Genomic DNA, 27,039 nt, shown 5'->3' on the forward strand with positions numbered 1-27,039 from the left:
TGACTTTGAAGGTCTTCTGGTATCACATCTAAAGTGGTTACAAAATGCTGATTCCGGAAAGATAAACCAACTTTTTTTCTCAATCTAGGTATAAAAATTACAAAATAAAATGGAATACAATTCTTTTTTTCTTTCTGGGGAAAAATATGCTGAATGTTTTTATTGGATATTCATTAAAATCCGCCTCAAAACCATATATTCAATTTTGTTAGTCGTTTTTCTATTCGAACTTACAAAATATCTGCAGGTATGTAAACATGTAAGTTAGCTAAGATAATGAATACATCTATTTTAATTATCTGTTATCACCATTAATTGATTGAACAAAATCTGTCACAAATTTTGCTATTCAGATATCTTTATGTTGTTCATGGAAGACTTAAAACATTTCGATTACACTAACATTAGTTCCATGAGTTTAATATCCAAGAGACTGAATCTGTATTACTTAAGACTTCTATAGTGAATAGTTTTAACCTCAATGGCTAAAAAATCGACGAATCTCTTCTTCCCACTCATCTCACAATTTTTTCCTACGCAAAATTTGAAAACCTCAAATGATGTCATAAAAGGCACCTCTGAGATAACCTTTTGAGGTTAAAGCTTCACTGTCCTCATTGCGGTCATTAATCCCCAAATTTGAGCGTTATAAGGTCAAAGTTTATCGTTAAACTAAAGGAGGAAATAAAACAAATTTTTCTCACATGAAAGTGAATATTTCTTTTCTTATTGTTCACAGAATATTCATTGTGATTCTTCTAAAGTATATACTTTTAAAATATTCTTTTCGACGTGTCGCTAATTTTAATGTAGTTTAGATACGTTGTTTTAAAACTAATGTTAGTGTGGTTTGGACATACTGTTTGAGGAACTACCGCTGGTGTAGTTTAGACATTCTCTGAGGAACTAATGTTAGTGTAGTTTCAACACATAGTTTGAAGAACTAATGCTATTCTAATCTGAACACATAGTTTGAAGGAATAATGCCGTTGTAGTTTGAACATATTGTTTGAAGAACCAATATTAGTGTTGTTTCTACAATAAAAGTTTATGTAATTATGAAAAGTGAGTGGCCGATAATAAGAATAATTTGAAAATACAATAGAGTAGATTCAACTGTTGTAAACAAAATGATTGTTTTATAGAACGTTAAAATATATAAGTAAAGATGTACATAAAGTCATACAAGTAAAGTTAGACAAGCAGTAAAACTATCAGAAGCGTACAATATATGTTATAGCGTAGTAACAGACGTACTGATAACGATGAAGCTAGAAGTGACCAATACTGTTGTGATAATACTTTAATTTAGTGCTACTAGGCTTAAAAACTGTTGTAATAGTGCTTTAACTCGGTGTTACTAGGATTAAACACTGGTGTGATAGTCTTTAACTCGGTGTTACTAGGCTTAAGTACTGGTGTAATATTACTTAACGTGGTATTACTAGAATTAAACATCGGTGCGATAGTGCATTAATTCGGTGTTACTAGGGTTAAACACTGGTGTGATAGTGCTTTAAGTCGGTGTTACTAGGCTTAAAAACTGGTGTCATAGCACTTACCTTAGTGTTACTAGGATTAAACACTGGTGTGATAGTGCTTTAACTCGGTTTTACTAGGCTTAAAAACTGATATGATAACGTTTACGTTTATTTAGCGTTACTGTGGTTAAACAATGCCTAGGTTGTTTAAATAATGGTATCGATATTGTTTGAACAATAATGTATGTGTCGTTATTAAACAAAACTGAAAAACAATTAAGAGAACTAAATTATTAGTTATGAGTAGTGGTTTAAAATAAAACGAAAATGTTTCTTTTTAAAGAAAAGGGTGATTTAAGTACCGAAAAATTTGTAGAGTTTACATTTGTGTATCACAAACAGTAAAAACGTTTTTGATTGTTTAATCATATAAGTGGCGGAACGCATTTTCAAAACTTTCCTATTTGTGGTACCCGCCTGAAAATATCAGATTCTATAATCTTCACTCTGTTTTATCAGGTCAATTTTATAACTATATTGTAATTTCAAAACGGTTTTTACCTGTGGTAGCAGCTTGGGACTAATAGATTGTATATGTCTCAAACGTAGAACGCTAGCTTATTGACTCAGTTCCATGTCCTTGGTGTTGAAATTCTAACGTTTCATTATTATCGAACAAACTGTGGAAAAGACAATTCCGAAAAGTTTATATGTGTTTCTAAATTCGCTTTATATAGGCAGTTTCACGCAACGATGATCCACATGTCACGCGCCTGGACCACGTAGGTTCCTTGACCACAGTTTCCGCCAAGAGCCTCTGGTTAAAGAGCTTGTGTTTGAATATTAACAGCACGACTGAATTTCCGCCACATATTGTGTTAGCTAGGGCAATATTCAAGGTACTTACTCTGGTTCACCCTGCTATTTCCAGTCTGTCGTACAATCAACAATGGCAGAAACAGATTTCTGTTTATTTTGTTACAGACTAACAAGTCTACATTTGTGAATAAATAAACACGTGAGTTCCTTCCTAAGCTAAGTACATATAGCAGTAGCAAACAATGTAAGCCCAATGAAATATTGAAGATAATAAAGTGGTAGCAAAGTAGCTTCTTTCGAAGTGAGTACAGAATGCACGTGTATTACGTAAACCTTAAACATTTTAGTAAGCTGTTTTACAATGCACTTAAATGATAAGAGCACTTCCTCAAAACGGTCACTGTTATTAGCAGCAGTCTAGTATACTTAGATGTGTTTGACATGTATACTGACATCTGATTGTTCTAGGAAGTTTTTCACTTTTTTTCACACATGACAAGTTTATCATAGTTTGAGACGTTGTTAGTTGGTCCTCTCTCTCTCTTGTCGGTATCGGGCTGATCCTATATCACTTTGTCATATTAAATCAGTTTATTGTTACTCAAATATCTTCAGTCATATCCGTATAACCCTATTATCTTCAATAAGTTTTATATTACATAACTGTCTTTTTCCATTTATACTGCTCGACCATCATCAGCCATTTTAATAACACCCTATCATCATCATCCAGAAGAATATTACTCAATCACTTTCAATCAATCATATGTTCTTCTCTTTAATTATACAGGGTGTTCAGAAAGTCACTGTGCAGTTTTGTAATCAGCATTCATTCAGTCTATTTCAAGCCAGCAACTGATAGTGGTGTTTAGAAACAAAATAAGAAGGATTCAGGCCTGTATTGATGTCAACGGGGGTCACTTTCAACATTGTTTATACACCCTTGTGCAAATTAATTGAAACAAGACGGAAAATTACTATTTTTTTCTATTTTTTTGCGTTTTATTTCTGAGAATCCAAAAAAATTACTCACAAATTAATACATGATATGACCGCCTTTATTTTCAGAAGATCATTAATCCGCTTTGACATCGAGTCCACAAGTTGACTGCAATCTTTACTAATTTTTGGATCGCGGTACCACACCTCAATTATGGCCTCAATTAGCTTATCTTTCGTAGCACAGTCTTTTCCCCGAAGTCTTTCTTTACAAATCGCCCAAAGATTTTCAATAGGATTTAAGTCCGGAAAGTTTCCAAGCCAGTCCAGCACTTTTATTCGCGTTGTAGTCATAAAATTCTTCACAAGTTTCGATGTGTGGCACGGAGCCAGATCTTGCTGAAAAATGCCAGATCCATCTGGAAATCTCTTTTTCAATTCTAGAACGACTCTTCTCTGCAAAACTTCGATGTACTGTGGTCCTCGCATCATACCTTCTACGATATGTAAGCCTCCGACGCCATAGTAGTTGAAAAAAGGCCCAAAACATCTTCTTCAAGGGATGTTTTATGAACTGATTGATGTGAGATTCTCGAAGTTCCTCACCTGGAGATCTGCGAACATGCAGACTTCTTTGACCCTGTACGAAGAAATGAGTCTCGTCACTGAATAACATCTTCCTCCATTGTTCTTGCGTTCAATTCTTGTATTTCAGACCCCATTGATACCGTTTTTTATCATTGAGTTGGTAATAATTTGTTTTTTGATTGGTCTCCTTGCCCTTCTAACGCAATTTCGAATGACGTAACATTCCTCAAAATTTTGTCATATATCCCAAAAATAGATCGACCGTACTGCAAAACACAGCTAATGACGCCGTCTGCGTGAAAAAATGACTATTAAAGGGAATCAGTGGGTCCAGCAAGCCTACACCAGCTGCCATGCTGAAAATATTGTAAAATTACCATTTGTTTAAATTAATTTGCACAAGGGTGTAATTGTCATTCATATTTACCTCCTGTATTCTATATTGAAACATGTCTGTTAATAAATATATATAAGTGCACAGTGACTTTCCGAACACCCTGTACTTGTTGTATTTTCTTTTCAATCTTTATTAAGTTTCTGAGTTGTTTCCCACAATTTGGTTTCGACATTTTCATTGATAATTTCCCTGCCAATTGCTATTTGTTTAGAGTACAAAGCTGCTCTGTTACGTGTATAAAACTCCTATATCTATTTGATCAGAGTATACAGCTGCTTTGATACGTGTATAAAACTCCTATATCTATTTGATCAGAGTATACAGCTGCTTTGATACGTGTATAAAACTCCTATATCTATTTGATCAGAGTATACAGCTGCTTTGATACGTGTATAAAACTCCTATATCTATTTGATCAGAGTATACATTGATCTGTTACGTGCATAAAACTCATATATTTATTTGTTCAGAGCATATAACTGATCTGTTACGTTTATAAAACTCCCATATCTATTTGTTCAGAGTATACAACTGATCTGTTACGTGTATAAAACTCCCGTATCTATTTGTTCAGAGTATACAACTGATCTATTACGTGTATAAAACTCCCGTATCTATTTGATCAGAGTATACAACTGATCTATTACGTGTATAAAACTCCCGTATCTATTTGTTCAGAGTATACAACTGATCTATTACGTGTATAAAACTCCTATATCTATTTGATCAGAGTATACAACTGATCTGTTATGTGCATAAAACTTCTTTTACTAGTTTTACGCTTCTCAAGCTCGTTCCATATTCTCGTATTGTTTAACTACATCGGTTCAAGTACCCGAACCCTAACTACCAGTGTTAAGGAACACAGCAAAACAGCCTGTCCAATAACTCTGGATTTCACAGCCATCTGTGAAGTGAGAAACCTAACATGGAACCGTTCAAAATAATAGACTCGGAAATAAACGAACGAATATTAAGGAAAAAAGAAATTCTTAATTCGAAACTTGAAACCCAAACTGAACAACAAAAAAACACTCAGACCACCATCAACAAAAACCCCCACATAATTACTAAAATAACCCAACATGTACCTGGGGCAGTAAAAGGTCAAATGTACCTGACCCTCCCAAGATTGCAAAGTCCTACACTGTTGTTATAACTTACTTCAAGATTATATATCACCTTACTTCAAGGTGTTATGTTACTGTTGTTATAACTTACTTCAAGATTATATATCACCTTACTTCAAGGTGTTATGTTACTGTTGTTATAACTTACTTCAATGTGATATGCCACTGTTGTTATAACTTACTTCAAGGTAATATATCACTGTTGTTATAACTTGTTTCAAGGTAATATATCACTATTGTTATAACTTGCTCAAGGTGATATATCACTCGTTTTATAACTTACCTTAAAGTGATATCTCACTGTTGTTATAACTTACGTTAAAGTGATATACAGTGGAGCGCTATTAAGCCGCGGACCAGTAAACAGCGAAATCGCTTAAGCCGCTGTAGCAAGTCTTGTGAGCGATGTGAGCGAGGATTATCGCGGCTCACCGCTAATTTAAGAACGTGTAAAAACGTGGCTTACGAATTTAATCCTGGCTTTATAACTTCAAGGGGATATTTAAAAAGGATTTGCTTTAATTTGGGAAATAAATAAAATATATTACAATAGACATCGACCGTTAATCTACCTTATCTGCTCTCTATGTCAGCTTTATGGAGGCTGCCATTGTTACCAAATCACACCTCTCCATACATTAAAGTTAATCCACGGTAAATCCGTGAAAAAAGTGATAAATAATTAAAGTATTATTTTTAATTCGATAATTCGATATAATGATCACGCAATGGCCCGGATGAGGCTCCTCGGCGGAGCTGTTGGCGACTTCGGCGTTTCAGTCACAAAGGTTTAAGCCGCGGACCACTTAAGCCGCGGTTAAGCAGATTGACCCCCCAAATACCGCGGCATAACGGCGCTCCACTGTATCACTCTTGTTATAACTTACCTTAAAGTGATATGCCACTGTTGTTATAACTTACTTTAAGATGATACATAATTCAGAGAAAAGACAGCTAAAAGTTATGGTACAAAAGGAATATGTGAAACAACTACACCATTTTAGTCCTGAAATGTAGAAGCTGAAAACTGTGTGTTAATCTTGGTGATGTAACAAACAAGACAAACTGTGTGTCAATCTTGGTGATGCAACAAACAAGACAAACTGTGTGTCGATCTTGGTGATGCAACAAACAAGACACGTGTCGAGAATGATGTATGAAAACACTACAAGTAATGGAAAATGTTAAATGACCATAAAGATCTTTCTCTCTGCTGATTTTCTTTCAGACACAACTGGATTAAACATTATCGAATTTGTTCACAGTCAAAGTCAAGATGGCAAGCTCACATTATATGAACTTGTTTCTGTCTTGTTAACCAAAGGGTAGACTCCGGAATTCAGTTACACAGCTAATAACGATGGCCAGGATATCAAATGTTTAAATATCCGAAGATGGAATGAACTAGAGAATCAAACAGTCTTCTGTAGTTAGAGAATAAATTGATTCATAGAAGTCCTTTCTAGTTTCAGAGCAAAACAGTTATCAGAAAAGTTCACAATACTTACAGAGCGAATCAACCCTGGAAAAATTTCTGTTACATGGAAATCACTCGAGATAAAATTCCCAAAGAGTTGTAATTCACAGATTTCGAGCTGCGACAAGAAATGGGGTGGTTTTAGCTTATAAAAGGAAAGAAAGGGCTTCAAAGGAAACCAGGGTAAATGAACTTAATATTAAAACATTAAAATATTAAAATGCTTGATGCTGAATCAGTAATAAAACTTTGATTGTTCTTACAGAAATAATACTAAAATAATAATAATAATAAGTTTTGGTGACATATTGGTAGATGGATTCCCAATTGATTGATAAAGTGACTGATTCATAAGTGAAAACTATAGTGGTTAATTTGAAAAGAACCAGAATAAGCAATAACTGATTAGCTTCTTCCACCAATTTATATGAACTAATTGCTGGTGTCGATTACTAGTTTACTTTCAAACCTATTCGTTGTTCCCTTTACTAAAGAGATATGTCTGTTAGTATTATCACAAATACTTCTGATTAGTGTTTGAGCTGAAATGTAAAAGTACCAATTGACCCTCGTCAGAATAGACCATCTTGGGAAACCAGTTTGGAAAAATCTATCAAAACCGGCTTGAATTTGTTTCCCACGTTTAAGTTCTTTAGATCCAACTGTAATCGGTAAAACGTTAAAAAATGATTTATAAAATTTAGCATTTTTGGATCCTATCATGTGGATAAACTGATGACAACCTTTGCAGGATTGGTTCGCGAATTTAGAGTTAACATTTCACTATACGAATTCAGCATGAGTGGAAACATAAAATCATATAACAGAACGTTTCGAATAGACATCCTACTTCTCATGGCAGAACGTTTCGAATAGACGCTCTTTTCACATGATATTTTAGTATATGGCTCATTGAACACTCTGCGAACTGGAGTCATTTACAGACTTTATACAAATTTTAACCTTGTGGGTATTACCTAGATGTTGTTTCCCAGAAACTGAGGAATTGTACATGTTTATGAAACTTCCTTGGGTTTGAATCATTTATTTACTAACACTTCTACTTTGTTCATTTTCTATAGATATGAAGATACAATAAAGTGCAACGTTGATATTTTCTGTGGTCTAATGTCCTAACATGTGGTTGGTGCATTTACTGTATGTAGCGTTTGGTGGCATGACCTGGTGGTTCGGACATTCTGTGTTTATGTGTAATTTCATGCAAAAGGTATGACTGCAGTCATTTCCGTGTAGGGGTCTTGGGGCATGAACTTTAACAACTTGTTTTTAACTAAAAATAAATGGTGCATGCAGGTTCTATTTCAAGGATTAAAGTGTCTCATTTCGAACATTAGAAAGTTTAATATGTGATACAAAGTGGCATTAGTTAAACCTCATGAACGTCAAACATTCTTATTTAAAGGTTTTATTAAAATAATCAGATTAATTTTTCTGATCCTATCTTGTTTTGTTGCTAGTACAACAGATTCGCCCTTAATATCTTCTATCTACCTGCAGGTTGTTCGTTTATAAGAAACAATAATGAGACCGTATATATATATAAAAATTGCGCTAGAAAACGAGAGGATGCGACGTATAACTTAACACTAATTTCATACGAATAAACAAAAGAAACGAGGGTTATTTTCAGAAGATCTATATGAGAAAACTCTCCGAATGATATTTCTCTGACCGCAAGTACCCATAATAATCGAAATTACTAAAGTTTACACTGAATGTACAAATAGTGACAAGGGATCATATGGAATGTCTCCTCCAAATCAGGGATCACATTTAGTGTGGTTCATAGTCATTGTGTGGCATAAAGTGTGTCTGTTTCAAGTCAGAATATAAAAATTATACGATAAACTGGAAGTGAAATAAAATACTATTGTTTATAGTAGCGGATGAATGGAAAGATATAGTTAAATTAAACTTCAGTTCTCTTTATGGCGAAAGGAAAGTAACCATGTTCAACGACAGAGGTTTAGTGCATTGAGACGACTAAAAGACGGGTAGTAATCTGAAGTGTAGCGATTATATTTGCCATCACGTGACCCATTGTAATGACACTATTGGAACATGTTAAATAATAACTTTAACAATTCTCTGAGACTTAGGCCTACAGTCAATGGTCACGTGACTACTTTCTTGACTACCTAAATCAGCAATAAAACAGCAGCTCGTACAAGCAGTACTGTGACTTGATAATTTTAAATTGACTGACATATAAAACATTAAGTTTTATGTGAAGAGGCGAAGTATCCTGATTTCAAAATGTCATTGGCCCTGAAGTTTCAGAACGTTTACTTAACCCAAGTGTCAGAACCAAGGTATACCAGATTTAACACAAGCTAAACAAAGTTCAACATAGTTAATAATTGCTTTAATAAATGCTCTGTATTCACAAGCCAGTGTTGGTTCCGGTTTCATACTAGACTCTCATCTCATGAAAACCAGAAAAAAAGCTTCCTGTTGTCAAAAATAGACCGTTTAGAAAACGTTTCAGTCTTTTCATCGGAAACTGTTCGTTGGTGAGGCTGCATTGCTTCATATTAGGTCACGGTCATAGCCCAACCTAATCGCGTGAGTAAACAAAAACATCTGTGACACAGTCCCCTCGTGAGCCACAAACCCATATATGCCAGATACAAAATAGAATCATGTTTTTAGCATGCACTGTAAGGATGAATCAGCTGAAATGTCTGGATGAAGAAAGCTATATACTTAACGTCATGTTCTGTAAAAAAAAAAAAAATTGAATCGTTTATGTAAAAATACAAGTATATATTGAAGGCATTGGATATGTTGAAATATCATTAAAGTCTTTCTTACACCACATTACATGTATTCCATTAAATTTTGCTTCATATTGTTATATTTCATGTTTTAATACATTATTTTACATTATTATATTTTATATTTTTACATGTTACTTTACATAATAATATTTTACATTTGTAAGTTTTACTTTACATTGTTATAATTTATATTATTAAATTTTACATTAGATTATTCTATTTCATATTTATAAATTTTAATTTACATTGTTATATTTCATATTTTTACATATTACTTTACATTGATATATTTTTATATTTTATTATTTTCCTCCATATTTTAATATTTCAATTTTACATTTTACTTTATATCCTTATATTTTTATATTTTTTACATTTTAATTTACATTGTTATATGTTATATTTTTACACTTTACTTTACATTGTTATACTTCATATGTTTACACTTTACTTTACATTGTTATATTTCATATTTTTACATTTTATTTTACATTGACATACTTTATGTTTTTAAGTTTTACTTTACATTGTTATATTTCATATTTTCATATTTTACTTTACAATGTCATATTTTATATTTTTACCGTTTACTTATATTGTAATATATTTCATATTTATAAGTTTTACACTAGATTGTCATATTTCATATATTTATAATTTACTTTACATTGTTATATTTTATATTTTTACATTACACTTTACATTATTGTTTTAAGTTTCCCTTTTTGTTTAACCTTCGCGAAATATTGAACCGTGTAGAACGCCAGGATCTAATCTCGAAGTCTGGCGTTACATGATTTCAAAATATTTATATTCCTAGTTAATTCATTCCTTCCGTCATGAAATTTATATTTATTTCCCCTTGTCCTTTTGTAATCAACATTTGATAAGGAAAAATAAGATGCAACAAAGATACTACAATATGAAATTTTAAACTCTTTGGAGATATATTCATTATATCCATAGATACAACTAAATATTCAATTATTACAGCTGATAAAACCACTACATTGATTCAATAAAAATTATGATATTCAACGTGTCTTCTTTTGCTTTTTTTTAAAAAATAAAAGACTATAATTCTTCAAAAAAAAACAATAACACTTCCAAAATATTCCCTGCTGGACATACGAAACAACAAGTCTCTCGCGCGATCCACTTTGCTTTAGGAATATATAATTATAATTTCAAACTGTTTTTCATATTTCGAGTACGAATATTAAATGATGTCTCTGTGGATCTCTTTCTGACCCACAATACAGTAAAAAGAAAGAAAAACACTAATAAACTTCAGATTAGCAACAAAACCTAAGATGATCATGAGAGTGTTCACCTGGGTATTATTATAATTATCTGCGAGTTTGAACGAATGCACTTGTTTTCAGCACAAATAATACGAAAGCCACGTGTTTCTCATACCTCGATGAATAAAGAACATTGAAATCTGACATTTGGCACCCACACTAAATGAATCGCGTAGTTGTAAAGTAAAATAAAGTCGACTACTGCACAAAATATTAGAATTGTGATAAATGACTTTTCAAAACATGTTTTACCAGACTTTTGAAATAAATTTCTACCTTTCGATGCAAGCGTACTTGGAAAAATTTTAACACCTCGATCTAAATAACTTTTATCTTTAATAAACTAACCACTGTTGAAACACTGAGAACAAAATAGTTGCTCTAACACGTAGTATGTATTACGGATTTAAAATATTGTTAAACGACCATAGACGAAGTATAATTGGAAATGAATAGCATCAGCGTCACTTTTAGTGAATCAACGTTTAACAATTGAAGGATTTTTCACAACGCTGTTACAATTACCGAATTCTACACTGCAGTTCTCTTAAATTATCCATCAGTTTCACTTGTAACGGTTTCCGATTCTCTCAGAAAACCATCATTCTTAAAAATGACACTCATAAACCTCCTTAATCATCCCTGACGGGGGTCGAAGCCGGGACCTTTGGATTAGAAGTCCAACGCGCTATCCACTGCGCTACAGGGACACGTGATTAGTTTTTACACCATTTCTGACATCAGGCGTACAAAATTAAATCGTGTCCTCGTGCATTTCTTTACGATCCACGTTACTGCAAAAATAAAAACCTAATAAGACCCAATTCAACGCCGAAAGTCTTTGGATCATTAGACTGTTAAACTGCGTATTATTATAATTATCTGGGAGTTTGAACGAATGCACTTCTTTTGAGGACACAAAATACGAAAAAACTCGTGTTTTTCATACCTCGATGAATAAAGAACATAGAAATCTGACATTTTGTACCGACATTCAATGAACCGCGTGGATGTCTGTTACAGAAAACATTGACTTTGATTATGCAAATCGAAGAAATTTATCATCCTAAAAGCTAACGTCCAATATCGAAAACACAAAAATAAACAAATGAAGTTATAAAAAAACTTAATTCGGAACTCGAACGCAAAAAACGCGGTTATTGGAAAGATATAACTCAATATCTCTAAAGACAAGTCTCTGTTATCGCAATCACACACCTCGGTTGTTGAAAGTATGGAAATCAGTTATCGTGGACGGAAAACTCGGCTCTTAGAAACTGAACAATGGCTTTATTTCATTCTCTGTACCGTTATGAATGTTCTACTAATTCACAAAGATAACAGAGGCTAATAAGTGTATTCAATAATTTTCTAGAAATTAACATAATGAGCTACACTTGCTCATTAATGAAGGTAAAATAAAACTACTTGATCTATCCTGGCGATCTCAAACTCCCTAATAAACACTAAATTAAAACTAAAAAGCTCGAAACACGTCCTCTGCATATATATGTAAAGTCTACCCTCAAACGATCTTCATCCATCTCAAAGCCAACTTTTACAAAAACCAAACATCGCTTACAAATATGAAGCTGACTTAGTAAAGAGTGACTCTTGTCCCTCCAAAAGTTATATTGATCTTTCCTTTTCCGATCATTCTCAACAATGGATACGAAAAATATCTAAGATTCAAAGAACCAATCGTTTTCCTATAAAATCTTAAATGTCTCATTCATATTCATTTGGACTCGTGTTTTTCCTTCAAGAGGATCTTTCCGCTTTTGTATCATCAATGTAGCGCTCGTGTGAACCATTTCAGTGACTCAATGTCTTTTCAAAGTTAAGGAGACAACCGCTCACAAAGAACGCAATGATTAGCCAAATCAATAATATACAACATAAAATTTTAAATTTTTTACACGTGTACTTATTGTATCTGTAGTTATCACTAATAATTCAATTATATTACCATCTAACAACGCCACACTATATCGATAGAAGAAGGGCACTGTTTAATGAGATATCCAACATCTTTTTCCTTTACATGATTCATTACCCAGAAACTTATAATACAAATTATGACATCCAACGCCTACTCTTTTGAAGTTTCTAAGAAAGAAGCTATGTGACGTCAATTTATCGAGCTTATTAAATAATCTAAATCCTTACTCCCAGCAAAAAATCGACATCTACTTTATACCGTGAGTAGTTATAACTCAGCCATTCACCAATGATTCATCTACGTCATAGATGTTAAAAAAAAGAAAGTTGCAAAGGACCTAAAACTGAGTCCTCCAACCTCTGCTCAGAATACAGCTAGACTAATGGTAAATTTATAGTGATGTCGTATCTCCAGTCAGTTTACTATCTAACGAGCCAACGTATTCTATACTCCTACAGATAAAATATATGAACACGTTTTCTCATGTAAAATACTCACCAAAGAACTTTGAAATTCCACATGCACCGTCGTGGTAAACTCTTCAAGGAATATCGAAATATTAATAAACGTTGGAAAAGTAAAATAAAGTCGAATACTGCACAAAATATTAGAATTGTGATAAATGACTTTTCAAGACATGTTTTACCAGACTTTTGAAATAAATTTCTACCTTTCGATGCAAGCGTACTTGGAAAAATTTTAACACCTCGATCTCAATAACTTTTATCTTTAATAAAATACCCACTGTTGAAACACTGAGATAAAAATAGTTGCAAGTGGTTGACAACTGTAAGGGTCATTAATTTTGAATAAATGTTATTCATCCTTAGAGCATAATGGTGTCATAAATTTCTATTTATGTTTATAGAGAAGTATAATTGTTGTGATAATTTTGTGTTCTCACACGTAGTATGTATTACGGATTTAAAATATTGTTAAACGACCATAAACGAAGTAAAATTGGAAATGAATAGCATCAGCGTCAATATTAGTGAATCAACGTTTAACAATTGAAGGATTTTTCACAACGCTGTTTCAATTACCGATTTCTACACTGCAGTTCTCTTAAATTATCCATCAGTTTAATTTGTAACGGTTTCCGATTCTCTCGGAAAACCATCGTTCTTAAAAATGACACTTATAAACCTACTTAATCATCCCTGCCGGGGCTCGAACCCGGGACCTTTGGATTAGAAGTCCAACGCGCTATCCACTGCGCTACAGGGACACGTGATTAGTTTTTACACCATTTCTGACATCAGGAGTACAAAAATTAAATCGTGTCCTCGTGCATTTCTTTACGTTCCACGTTACTGCAAAAATTAAAACCTAATAAGACCCAATTCAACACCGAAACTCTTTGGATCATTAGACTGTTAAACTGCGTATTATTATAATTATCTGGGAGTTTGAACGAATGCACTTCTTTTGAGGACACAAAATACGAGAAAACTCGTGTTTTTCATACCTCGATGAATAAAGAACATAGAAATCTGACATTTTGTACCGACATTCAATGAACCGCGTGGATGTCTGTTACAGAAAACATTGACTTCGATTATGCAAATCGAAGAAATTTGTCATCCTAAAAGCTAACGTCCAATATCGAAAACACAAAAATAAACAAATGAAGTTATAAAAAAAACTTAATTCGGAACTCGAACGCAAAAAACGCGGTTATTGGAAAGATATAACTCAATATCTCTAAAGACAAGTCTCTGTTATCGCAATCACACACCTCGGTTGTTGAAAGTATGGAAATCAGTTATCGTGGACAGAAAACTCGGCTCTTAGAAACTGAACAATGGCTTTATTTCATTCTCTGTACTGTTATGAATGTTCTACTAATTCACAAAGGTAACAGAGGCTAATAAGTGTATTCAATACTTTTCTAGAAATTAACATAATGAGCTACACTTGCTCATTAATGAAGGTAAAATAAAACTACTTGATCTATCCTGGCGATCTCAAACTCCCTAATAAACACTAAATTAAAACTAAAAAGCTCGAAGCACGTCCTCTGCATATATATGTAAAGCCTTCCCTCAAGCGATCTTCATCCATCTGATAGCCAACTTTTACAAAAACCAAACATCGCTTACAAATATGAAGCTGACTTAGTAAAGAGTGACTCTTGTCCCTACAAAAGTTATATTGATCTTTCTTTTTCCGATTATTCTCAACAATGGATACGAAAAATATCTAAGATTCAAAGAACCAATCGTTTTCCTATAAAATCTTAAAGGTCTCAGTCATATTCATTTGGACTCGTGTTTTTCGTTCAAAAGGATCTTTCCGCTTTTGTATCATCAATGTAGCGCTCGTGTGAACCATTTCAGTGACTCAATGTCTTTTCAAAGTTAAGGAGACAACCGCTCACAAAGAACGCAATGATTAGCCAAATCAATAATATACAACATAAAATTTTAAATTTTTTACACGTGTACTTATTGTATCTGTAGTTATCACTAATAATTCAATTATATTACCATCTAACAACGCCACACTATATCGATAGAAGAAGGGCACTGTTTAATGAGATATCCAACATCTTTTTCCTTTACATGATTCATTACCCAGAAACTTATAATACAAATTATGACATCCAACGCCTACTCTTTTGAAGTTTCTAAGAAAGAAGCTATGTGACGTCAATTTATCGAGCTTATTAAATAATCTAAATCCTTACTCCCAGCAAAAAATCGACATCTACTTTATACCGTGAGTAGTTATAACTAAGCCATTCACCAATGATTCATCTACGTCATAGATGTTAAAAAAAGAAAGTTGCAAAATACCTAAAACTGGGTCCTCCAACCTCTGCTCAGAATACAGCTAGACTAATGGTCAATTTATAGTGATGTCGTATCTCCAGTCAGTTTACTATCTAACGAGCCAACGTATTCTATACTCCTACAGATAAAATATATGAACACGTTTTCTCATGTAAAATACTCACCAAAGAACTTTGAAATTCCACATATACCGTCGTGGTAAACTCTTCAAGGAATATCGAAATATTAATAAACGTTGGAAAAGTAAAATAAAGTCGACTACTGCACAAAATATTAGAATTGTGATAAATGACTTTTCAAGACATCTTTTACCAAACATTTGAAATAAATTTCTACCTATCGATGCAAGCGTACTTGGAAAAATTTTATTACCTCGATCTCAATAACTTTTATCTTTAATAAACTACCCACTGTTGAAACACTGAGATAAAAATAGTTGCAAGTGGTTGACAACTGTAAGGGTCATTAATTTTGAATAAATGTTATTCATCCCTAGAGCATAATGGTGTCATAAATTTCTATTTATGTTTATGGAGAAGTATAATTGTTGTGATAATTTTGTGTTCTCACACGTAGTATGTATTACGGATTTAAAATATTGTTAAACGACCATAGACGAAGTAAAATTGGAAATGAATAGCATCAGCGTCACTATTAGTGAATCAACGTTTAACAATTGAAGGATTTTTCACAACGCTGTTTCAACTACCGATTTCTACACTGCAGTTCTTTTAAATTATACATCAGTTTCACTTGTAACGGTTTCCGATTCTCTCGGAAAACCATCGTTCTGAAAAATGATACTTATAAACCTCCATTAATCACCCCTGACGGGGGTCGAACCCGGGACCTTTGGATTAGAAGTCCAACGCGGTATCCTCTGCGCTACAGGGACACGTGATTAGTTTTTACACCATTTCTGACATCAGGCGTACAAAATTTAAATCGTGTCCTCGTGCATTTCTTTACGATCCACGTTACTGCAAAAATAAAAACCTAATAAGACCCAATTCAACACCGAAACTCTTTGGATCATTAGACTGTTAAACTGCGTATTATTATAATTATCTGGGAGTTTGAACGAATGCACTACTTTTGAGGACACAAAATACGAAAAAACTCGTGTTTTTCATACCTCGATGAATAAAGAACATTGAAATCTGACATTTTGTACCTACATTCAATGAACCGCGTGGATGTCTATTACAGAAAACATTGACTTCGATTATGCAAATCGAAGAAATTTGTCATCCTAAAAGCTAACGTCCAATATCGAAAACACAAAAATAAGCAAATGAAGTTATAAAAAAACTTAATTCGGAATTCGAACGCAAAAAACGCGGTTATTGCAAAGATATAACTCAATATCTCTAAAGACAAGTCTCTGTTATCGCAAGCACACACCGGTTGTTGAAAGTATGGAAATCAGTTATCGTGGACGGAAAACTCGGCTCTTAGAAACTGAACAATGGCTTTATTTCATTCCCTGTACCGTTATGAATGTTCTACTAATTAACAAAGATAACAGAGGCTAATAAGTGTATTCAATAATTTTCTAGAAATTAACATAATGAGCTACACTTGCTCATTAATGAAGGTAAAATAAAACTACTTGATCTATCCTGGCGATCTCAAACTCCCTAATAAACACTAAATTAAAACTAAAAAGCTCGAAGCACGTCCTCTGCATATATATGTAAAGCCTTCCCTCAAGCGATCTTCATCCATCTGATAGCCAACTTTTACAAAAACCAAACATCGCTTACAAATATGAAGCTGACTTAGTAAAGAGTGACTCTTGTCCCTACAAAAGTTATATTGATCTTTCTTTTTCCGATTATTCTCAACAATGGATACGAAAAATATCTAAGATTCAAAGAACCAATCGTTTTCCTATAAAATCTTAAAGGTCTCAGTCATATTCATTTGGACTCGTGTTTTTCGTTCAAGAGGATCTTTCCGCTTTTGTATCATCAATGTAGCGCTCGTGTGAACCATTTCAGTGACTCAATGTCTTTTCAAAGTTAAGGAGACAACCGCTCACAAAGAACGCAATGATTAGCCAAACCAATAATATACAACATAAAATTTTACATTCTTTACACGTGTACTTATTGTATCTGTAGTTATAACTAATAATTCAATTATATTACCATCTAAAAACGCCACACTATATCGATAGAAGAAGGGCACTGTTTAATGAGATATCCAACATCTTTTTCTTTTACATCATTCATTACCCAGAAACTTATAATACAAGTTATGACATCCAACGCTTACTCTTTTGTAGTTTTCAAGAAAGAAGCTATGTGACGTCAATTTATCGAGCTTATTAAATAATCTAAATCCTTACTCCCAGCAAAAAATCGACATCTACTTTATACCGTGAGTAGTTATAACTAAGCCATTCACCAATGATTCATCTACGTCATAGATGTTAAAAAAAGAAAGTTGCAAAGGACCTAAAACTGGGTCCTCCAACCTCTGCTCAGCATACAGCTAGACTAATGGTCAATTTATAGTGATGTCGTATCTCCAGTCAGTTTACTATCTATCGAGCCAACGTATTCTATACTCCTACAGATAAAATATATGAACACGTTTTCTCATGTAAAATACTCACCAAAGAACTTTGAAATTCCACATGCACTCTTCAAGGAATATCGAAATATTAATAAACGTTGGTAAAGTAAAATAAAGTCGACTACTGCACAAAATATTAGAATTGTGATAAATGACTTTTCAAGACATGTTTTACCAGACTTTTGAAATAAATTTCTACCTTTCGATGCAAGCGTACTTGGAAAAATTTTAACACCTCGATCTCAAAAACTTTTATCTTTAATAAACTACCCACTGTTGAAACACTGAGATAAAAATAGTTGCAAGTGGTTGACAACTGTAAGGGTCATTAATTTTGAATAAATGTTATTCATCCCTAGAGCATAATGGTGTCATAAATTTCTATTTATGTTTATGGAGAAGTATAATTGTTGTGATAATTTTGTGTTCTCACACGTAGTATGTATTACGGATTTAAAATATTGTTAAACGACCATAGACGAAGTAAAATTGGAAATGAATAGCATCAGCGTCACTATTAGTGAATCAACGTTTAACAATTGAAGGATTTTTCACAACGCTGTTAGAATTACCGATTTCTACACTGCAGTTCTCTAAAATTATCCATCAGTTTCATTTGTAACGGTTTCCGATACTCTCGGAAAACAATCGTTTTTAAAAATGATACTCATAAACCTCCTTAATCATCCCTGCCGGGGGTCAAACCCGGGACCTTTGGATTAGAAGTCCAACGCGCTATCCACTGCGCTACAGGGACACGTGATTAGTTTTTACACCATTTCTGACATCAGGCGTACTAAATTTAAATCGTGTACTCGTGCATTTTTTTACGATCCACGTTACTGCAAGAATAAAAACCTGATAAGACCCAATTCAACACCGAAACTCTTTGGATCATTAGACTGTTAAACTGCGTATTATTATAATTATCTGGGAGTTTGAACGAATGCACTACTTTTGAGGACACAAAATACGAAAAAACTCGTGTTTTTCATACCTCGATGAATAAAGAACATTGAAATCTGACATTTTGTACCGACATTCAATGAACCGCGTGGATGTCTGTTACAGAAAACATTGACTTCGATTATGCAAATCGAAGAAATTTGTCATCCTAAAAGCTAACGTCCAATATCGAAAACACAAAAATAAGCAAATGAAGTTATAAAAAAACTTAATTCGGAATTCGAACGCAAAAAACGCGGTTATTGCAAAGATATAACTCAATATCTCTAAAGACAAGTCTCTGTTATCGCAAGCACACACCGGTTGTTGAAAGTATGGAAATCAGTTATCGTGGACGGAAAACTTGGCTCTTAGAAACTGAACAATGGCTTTATTTCATTCCCTGTACCGTTATGAATGTTCTGCTAATTAACAAAGATAACAGAGGCTAATAAGTGTATTCAATAATTTTCTAGAAATTAACATAATGAGCTACACTTGCTCATTAATGAGTGTCAAATAGAACGACTTGATCTATCCTGGCGATCTCAAACTCCCTAATAAACACTAAATTAAAACTAAAAAGCTCGAAACACGTCCTCTGCATATATATGTAAAGTCTTCCCTCAAGCGATCTTCATCCATCTGAAAGCCAACTTTTACAAAAACCAAACATCGCTTACAAATATGAAGCTGACTTAGTAAAGAGTGACTCTTATCCCTCCAAAAGTTATATTGATCTTTTCTTTTCCGACCATTCTCAACAATGGATACGAAAAATATCTAAGATTCAAAGAACCAATCGTTTTCCTATAAAATCTTAAAGGTCTCAGTCATATTCATTTGGACTCGTGTTTTTCGTTCAAGAGGATCTTTCCGCTTTTGTGAACCATTTCAGTGACTCAATGTCTTTTCAAAGTTAAGGAGACAACCGCTCACAAAGAACGCAATGATTAGCCAAACCAATAATATTCAACATAAAATTTTAAATTCTTTACACGTGTACTTATTGTATCTGTAGTTATAACTAATAATTCAATTATATTACCATTTAACAACGCCACACTATATCGATAGAAGAAGGGCACTGTTTAATGAGATATCCAACATCTTTTTCTTTTACATCATTCATTACCCAGAAACTTATGATACAAGTTATGACATCCAACGCTTACTCTTTTGAAGTTTCTAAGAAAGAAGCTATGTGACGTCAATTTATCGAGCTTATTAAATAATCTAAATCCTTACTCCCAGCAAAAAATCGACATCTACTTTATACCGTGAGTAGTTATAACTAAGCCATTCACCAATGATTCATCTACGTCATAGATGTTAAAAAAAGAAAGTTGCAAAGGACCTAAAACTGAGTCATCCAACCTCTGCTCAGAATACAGCTACACTAATGGTCAATTTATAGTGATGTCGTATCTCCAGTCAGTTTACTATCTATCGAGCCAACGTATTCTATACTCCTACAAATAAAATATATGAACACGTTTTCTCATGTAAAATACTCACCAAAGAACTTTGAAATTCCACATGCACCGTCGTGGTAAACTCTTCAAGGAATATCGAAATATTAATAAACGTTGGAAAAGTAAAATAAAGTCGACTACTGCACAAAATATTAGAATTGTGATAAATGACTTTTCAAGACATGTTTTACCAGACTTTTGAAATAAATTTCTACCTGTCGATGCAAGCGTACTTGGGAAAAATTTTAACATCTCGATCTCAATAATTTTATTTTAATAAACTACCCACTGTTGAAACACTGAGATAAAAATAGTTGCAAGTGGTTGACAACTGTAAGGGTCATTAATTTTGAATAAATGTTATTCATCCCTAGAGCATAATGGTGTCATAAATTTCTATTTATGTTTATGGAGAAGTATAATTGTTGTGATAATTTTGTGTTCTCACACGTAGTATGTATTACGGATTTAAAATATTGTTAAACGACCATAGACGAAGTAAAATTGGAAATGAATAGCATCAGCGTCACTATTAGTGAATCAACGTTTAACAATTGAAGGATTGTTCACAACGCTGTTACAATTACCAATTTCTACACTGCAGTTCTCTTAAATTATCCATCAGTTTCACTTGTAACGGTTTCCGATTCTCTCGGAAAACTGTCATTCTTAAAAATGATACTCATAAACCTCCTTAATCATCCCTGCTGGGGGTCAAACCCGGGACCTTTGGATTAGAAGTCCAACGCGCTATCCACTGCGCTACAGGGACAGGTGATTGGTTTTTACACCATTTCTGACATCAGTTGTACAAAATTTAAATCGTGTACTCGTGCATTTTTTTACGGTCCACGTTACTGCAAGAACAAAAACCTAATAAGACCCAATTCAACACCGAAACTCTTTGGATCATTAGACTGTTAAACTGCGTATTATTATAATTATCTGGGAGTTTGAACGAATGCACTACTTTTGAGGACACAAAATACGAAAAAACTCGTGTTTTTCATACCTCGATGAATAAAGAACATTGAAATCTGACATTTTGTACCGACATTCAATGAACCGCGTGGATGTCTGTTACAGAAAACATTGACTTCGATTATGCAAATCGAAGAAATTTGTCATCCTAAAAGCTAACGTCCAATATCGAAAACACAAAAATAAACATATGAAGTTATAAAAAAACTTAATTCGGAACTCGAACGCAAAAAACGCGGTTATTGGAAAGATATAACTCAATATCTCTAAAGACAAGTCTCTGTTATCGCAATTGACACACCTCGGTTGTTGAAAGTATGGAAATCAGTTATCGTGGACGGAAAACTCGGTTCTTAGAAACTGAACAATGGCTTTATTTCATTCTCTGTACCGTTATGAATGTTCTACTAATTCACAAAGATAACAGAGGCTGATAAGTGTATTCAATAATTTTCTAAAAATTAACATATTGAGCTACACTTGCTCATTAATTAAGGTCAAATAGAACTACTTGATCTATCCTGGCGATCTCAAACTCCCTAATAAACACTAAATTAAAACTAAAAAGCTCGAAACACGTCCTCTGCATATGTATGTAAAGTCTTCCCTCAAGCGATCTTCATCCATCTGAAAGCCAACTTTTACAAAAACCAAACATCGCTTACAAATATGAAGCTGACTTAGTAAAGAGTGACTCTTGTCCCTCCAAAAGTTATATTGATCTTTCCTTTTCCGATCATTCTCAACAATGGATACGAAAAATATCTAAGACTCAAAGAACCAATCGTTTTCCTATAAAATCTTAAATGTCTCAGTCATATTCATTTGGACTCGTGTTTTTCGTTCAAGAGGATCTTTCCGCTTTTGTATCATCAATGTTTGTGAACCATTTCAGTGACTCAATGTCTTTTCAAAGTTAAGGAGACAACCGCTCACAAGAACGCAATGATTAGCCAAACCAATAATATACAACATAAAATTTTAAATTCTTTACACGTGTACTTATTGTATCTGTAGTTATAACTAATAATTCAATTATATTACCATCTAACAACGCCACACTATATCGATAGAAGAAGGGCACTGTTTAATGAGATATCCAACATCTTTTTCTTTTACATCATTCATTACCCAGAAACTTATGATACAAGTTATGACATCCAACGCTTACTCTTTTGAAGTTTCTAAGAAAGAAGCTATGTGACGTCAATTTATCGAGCTTATTAAATAATCTAAATCCTTACTCCCAGCAAAAAATCGACATCTACTTTATACCGTGAGTAGTTATAACTAAGCCATTCACCAATGATTCATCTACGTCATAGATGTTAAAAGAAAGTTGCAAAGTACCCAAAACTGAGTCCTCCAACCTCTGCTCAGAATACAGCTAGACTAATGGTCAATTTATAGTGATGTCGTATCTCCAGTCAGTTTACTATCTAACGAGCCAACGTATTCTATACTCCTACAGATAAAATATATGAACACGTTTTCTCATGTAAAATACTCACCAAAGAACTTTGAAATTCCACATGCACCGTCGTGGTAAACTCTTCAAGGAATATCGAAATATTAATAAACGTTGGAAAAGTAAAATAAAGTCGACTACTGCACAAAATATTAGAATTGTGATAAATGACTTTTCAAGACATGTTTTACCAGACTTTTGAAATAAATTTCTACCTTTCGATGCAAGCGTACTTGGAAAAATTTTAACATCTCGATCTCAATAATTTTATCTTTAATAAACTACCCACTGTTGAAACACTGAGATAAAAATAGTTGCAAGTGGTTGACAACTGTAAGGGTCATTAATTTTGAATAAATGTTATTCATCCCTAGAGCATAATGGTGTCATAAATTTCTATTTATGTTTATGGAGAAGTATAATTGTTGTGATAATTTTGTGTTCTCACACGTAGTATGTATTACGGATTTAAAATATTGTTAAACGACCATAGACGAAGTAAAATTGGAAATGAATAGCATCAGCGTCACTATTAGTGAATCAACGTTTAACAATTGAAGGATTTTTCACAACGCTGTTACAATTACCAATTTCTACACTGCAGTTCTCTTAAATTATCCATCAGTTTCACTTGTAACGGTTTCCGATTCTCTCGGAAACCATCGTTCTTAAAATGATACTCATAAACCTCCTTAATCATCCCTGCCGGGGTCGAACCCGGACCTTTGGATTAGAAGTCCAACGCGCTATCCACTGCGCTACAGGGACACGTGATTGGTTTTACACCATTTCTGACATCAGTTGTACAAAATTTAAATCGTGTACTCGTGCATTTTTTACGGTCCACGTTACTGCAAGAACAAAACCTAATAAGACCCAATTCAACACCGAAACTCTTTGGATCATTAGACTGTTAAACTGCGTATTATTATAATTATCTGGGAGTTTGAACGAATGCACTTCTTTTGAGGACACAAAATACGAAAAAACTCGTGTTTTCATACCTCGATGAATAAAGAACATTGAAATCTGACATTTTGTACCGACATTCAATGAACCGCGTGGATGTCTGTTACAGAAAACATTGACTTCGATTACGCAAATCGAAGAAATTTGTCATCCTAAAAGCTAACGTCCAATATCGAAAACACAAAAATAAACATATGAAGTTATAAAAAACTTAATTCGGAACTCGAACGCAAAAAAACGCGGTTATTGGAAAGATATAACTCAATATCTCTAAAGACAAGTCTCTGTTATCGCAATCACACACCTCGGTTGTTGAAAGTATGGAAATCAGTTATCGTGGACGGAAAACTCGGCTCTTAGAAACTGAACAATGGCTTTATTTCATTCTCTGTACCGTTATGAATGTTCTACTAATTCACAAAGATAACAGAGGCTAATAAGTGTATTCAATAATTTTCTAGAAATTAACATAATGAGCTACACTTGCTCATTAATGAAGGTCAAATAGAACTACTTGATCTATCCTGGCGATCTCAAACTCCCTAATAAACACTAAATTAAAACTGAAAAGCTCGAAACACGTCCTCTGCATATATATGTAAAGTCTTCCCTCAAGCGATCTTCATCCATCTGAAAGCCAACTTTTACAAAAACCAAACATCGCTTACAAATATGAAGCTGACTTAGTAAAGAGTGACTCTTGTCCCTCAAAAGTTATATTGATCTTTCCTTTTCCGATCATTCTCAACAATGGATACGAAAAATATCTAAGACTTCAAAGAACCAATCGTTTTCCTATAAAATCTTAAATGTCTCAGTCATATTCATTTGGACTCGTGTTTTCGTTCAAGGAGGATCTTTAGCGCTTTTGTGAACCATTTCAGTGACTCAATGTCTTTTCAAAGTTAAGGAGACAACCGCTCACTAAGAACGCAATGATTAGCCAAACCAATAATATACAACATAAAATTTTAAATTCTTTACACGTGTACTTATTGTATCTGTAGTTATAACTAATAATTCAATTATATTACCATCTAACAACGCCACACTATATCGATAGAAGAAGGGCACTGTTTAATGAGATATCCAACATCTTTTTCTTTTTTACATCATTCATTACCCAGAAACTTATGATACAAGTTATGACATCCAACGCTTACTCTTTTGAAGTTTCTAAGAAAGAAGCTATGTGACGTCAATTTATCGAGCTTATTAAATAATCTAAATCCTTACTCCCAGCAAAAAATCGACATCTACTTTATACCGTGAGTAGTTATAACTAAGCCATTCACCAATGATTCATCTACGTCATAGATGTTAAAAAAAGAAAGTTGCAAAGGACCTAAAACTGAGTCCTCCAACCTCTGCTCAGAATACAGCTAGACTAATGGTCAATTTATAGTGATGTCGTATCTCCAGTCAGTTTACTATCTATCGAGCCAACGTATTCTATACTCCTACAGATAAAATATATGAACACGTTTTCTCATGTAAAATACTCACCAAAGAACTTTGAAATTCCACATGCACCGTCGTGGTAAACTCTTCAAGGAATATCGAAATATTAATAAACGTTGGAAAAGTAAAATAAAGTCGACTACTGCACAAAATATTAGAATTGTGATAAATGACTTTTCAAGACATGTTTTACCAGACTTTTGAAATAAATTTCTACCTTTCGATGCAAGCGTACTTGGAAAAATTTTAACACCTCGATCTCAATAACTTTTATCTTTAATAAACTACCCACTGTTGAAACACTGAGATAAAAATAGTTGCAAGTGGTTGACAACTGTAAGGGTCATTAATTTTGAATAAATGTTATTCATCCCTAGAGCATAATGGTGTCATAAATTTCTATTTATGTTTATGGAGAAGTATAATTGTTGTGATAATTTTGTGTTCTCACACGTAGTATGTATTACGGATTTAAAATATTGTTAAACGACCATAGACGAAGTAAAATTGGAAATGAATAGCATCAGCGTCACTATTAGTGAATCAACGTTTAACAATTGAAGGATTTTTCACAACGCTGTTACAATTACCAATTTCTACACTGCAGTTCTCTTAAATTATCCATCAGTTTCACTTGTAACGGTTTCCGATTCTCTCGGAAAACCATCGTTCTTAAAATGATACTCATAAACCTCCTTAATCATCCCTGCCGGGGTCGAACCCGGACCTTTGGATTAGAAGTCCAACGCGCTATCCACTGCGCTACAGGGACACGTGATTGGTTTTACACCATTTCTGACATCAGTTGTACAAAATTTAAATCGTGTACTCGTGCATTTTTTACGGTCCACGTTACTGCAAGAACAAAACCTAATAAGACCCAATTCAACACCGAAACTCTTTGGATCATTAGACTGTTAAACTGCGTATTATTATAATTATCTGGGAGTTTGAACGAATGCACTTCTTTTGAGGACACAAAATACGAAAAAACTCGTGTTTTCATACCTCGATGAATAAAGAACATTGAAATCTGACATTTTGTACCGACATTCAATGAACCGCGTGGATGTCTGTTACAGAAAACATTGACTTCGATTACGCAAATCGAAGAAATTTGTCATCCTAAAAGCTAACGTCCAATATCGAAAACACAAAAATAAACATATGAAGTTATAAAAAACTTAATTCGGAACTCGAAAGCAAAAAACGCGGTTATTGGAAAGATATAACTCAATATCTCTAAAGATAAGTCTCTGTTATCGCAATCACACACCTCGGTTGTTGAAAGTATGGAAATCAGTTATCGTGGACGGAAAACTCGGCTCTTAGAAACTGAACAATGGCTTTATTTCATTCTCTGTACCGTTATGAATGTTCTACTAATTCACAAAGATAACAGAGGCTAATAAGTGTATTCAATAATTTTCTAGAAATTAACATAATGAGCTACACTTGCTCATTAATAAAGGTCAAATAGAACT

General features: G+C 33.5%; 7 non-coding genes across 7 annotated transcripts; all 7 read right to left on the reverse strand.

The window, feature by feature from the left end:
- Positions 1–11,573: 11,573 nt before the first annotated feature.
- Positions 11,574–11,646, reverse strand: TRNAR-UCU (transfer RNA arginine (anticodon UCU)). Its single transcript has one exon. It is a non-coding gene; the product is annotated as a tRNA-Arg (tRNA).
- A 2,387-nt stretch (positions 11,647–14,033) lies between these two features.
- On the reverse strand, positions 14,034–14,106 carry TRNAR-UCU (transfer RNA arginine (anticodon UCU)). The gene has a single exon. It is a non-coding gene; the product is annotated as a tRNA-Arg (tRNA).
- Positions 14,107–16,495: 2,389 nt separating this feature from the next.
- Positions 16,496–16,568, reverse strand: TRNAR-UCU (transfer RNA arginine (anticodon UCU)). The gene has a single exon. It is a non-coding gene; the product is annotated as a tRNA-Arg (tRNA).
- A 2,372-nt stretch (positions 16,569–18,940) lies between these two features.
- On the reverse strand, positions 18,941–19,013 carry TRNAR-UCU (transfer RNA arginine (anticodon UCU)). The gene has a single exon. It is a non-coding gene; the product is annotated as a tRNA-Arg (tRNA).
- A 2,362-nt stretch (positions 19,014–21,375) lies between these two features.
- Positions 21,376–21,448, reverse strand: TRNAR-UCU (transfer RNA arginine (anticodon UCU)). Its single transcript has one exon. It is a non-coding gene; the product is annotated as a tRNA-Arg (tRNA).
- A 2,374-nt stretch (positions 21,449–23,822) lies between these two features.
- On the reverse strand, positions 23,823–23,893 carry TRNAR-UCU (transfer RNA arginine (anticodon UCU)). Its single transcript has one exon. It is a non-coding gene; the product is annotated as a tRNA-Arg (tRNA).
- Positions 23,894–26,256: 2,363 nt separating this feature from the next.
- TRNAR-UCU (transfer RNA arginine (anticodon UCU)) lies at positions 26,257–26,327 on the reverse strand. Its single transcript has one exon. It is a non-coding gene; the product is annotated as a tRNA-Arg (tRNA).
- Between the last annotated feature and the right edge of the window lie 712 nt (positions 26,328–27,039).

Source organism: Tachypleus tridentatus, chromosome 13, assembly GCF_004210375.1.
Source record: "Tachypleus tridentatus isolate NWPU-2018 chromosome 13, ASM421037v1, whole genome shotgun sequence".
Classification (NCBI taxonomy): Eukaryota; Metazoa; Arthropoda; class Merostomata; order Xiphosura; family Limulidae; genus Tachypleus; species Tachypleus tridentatus.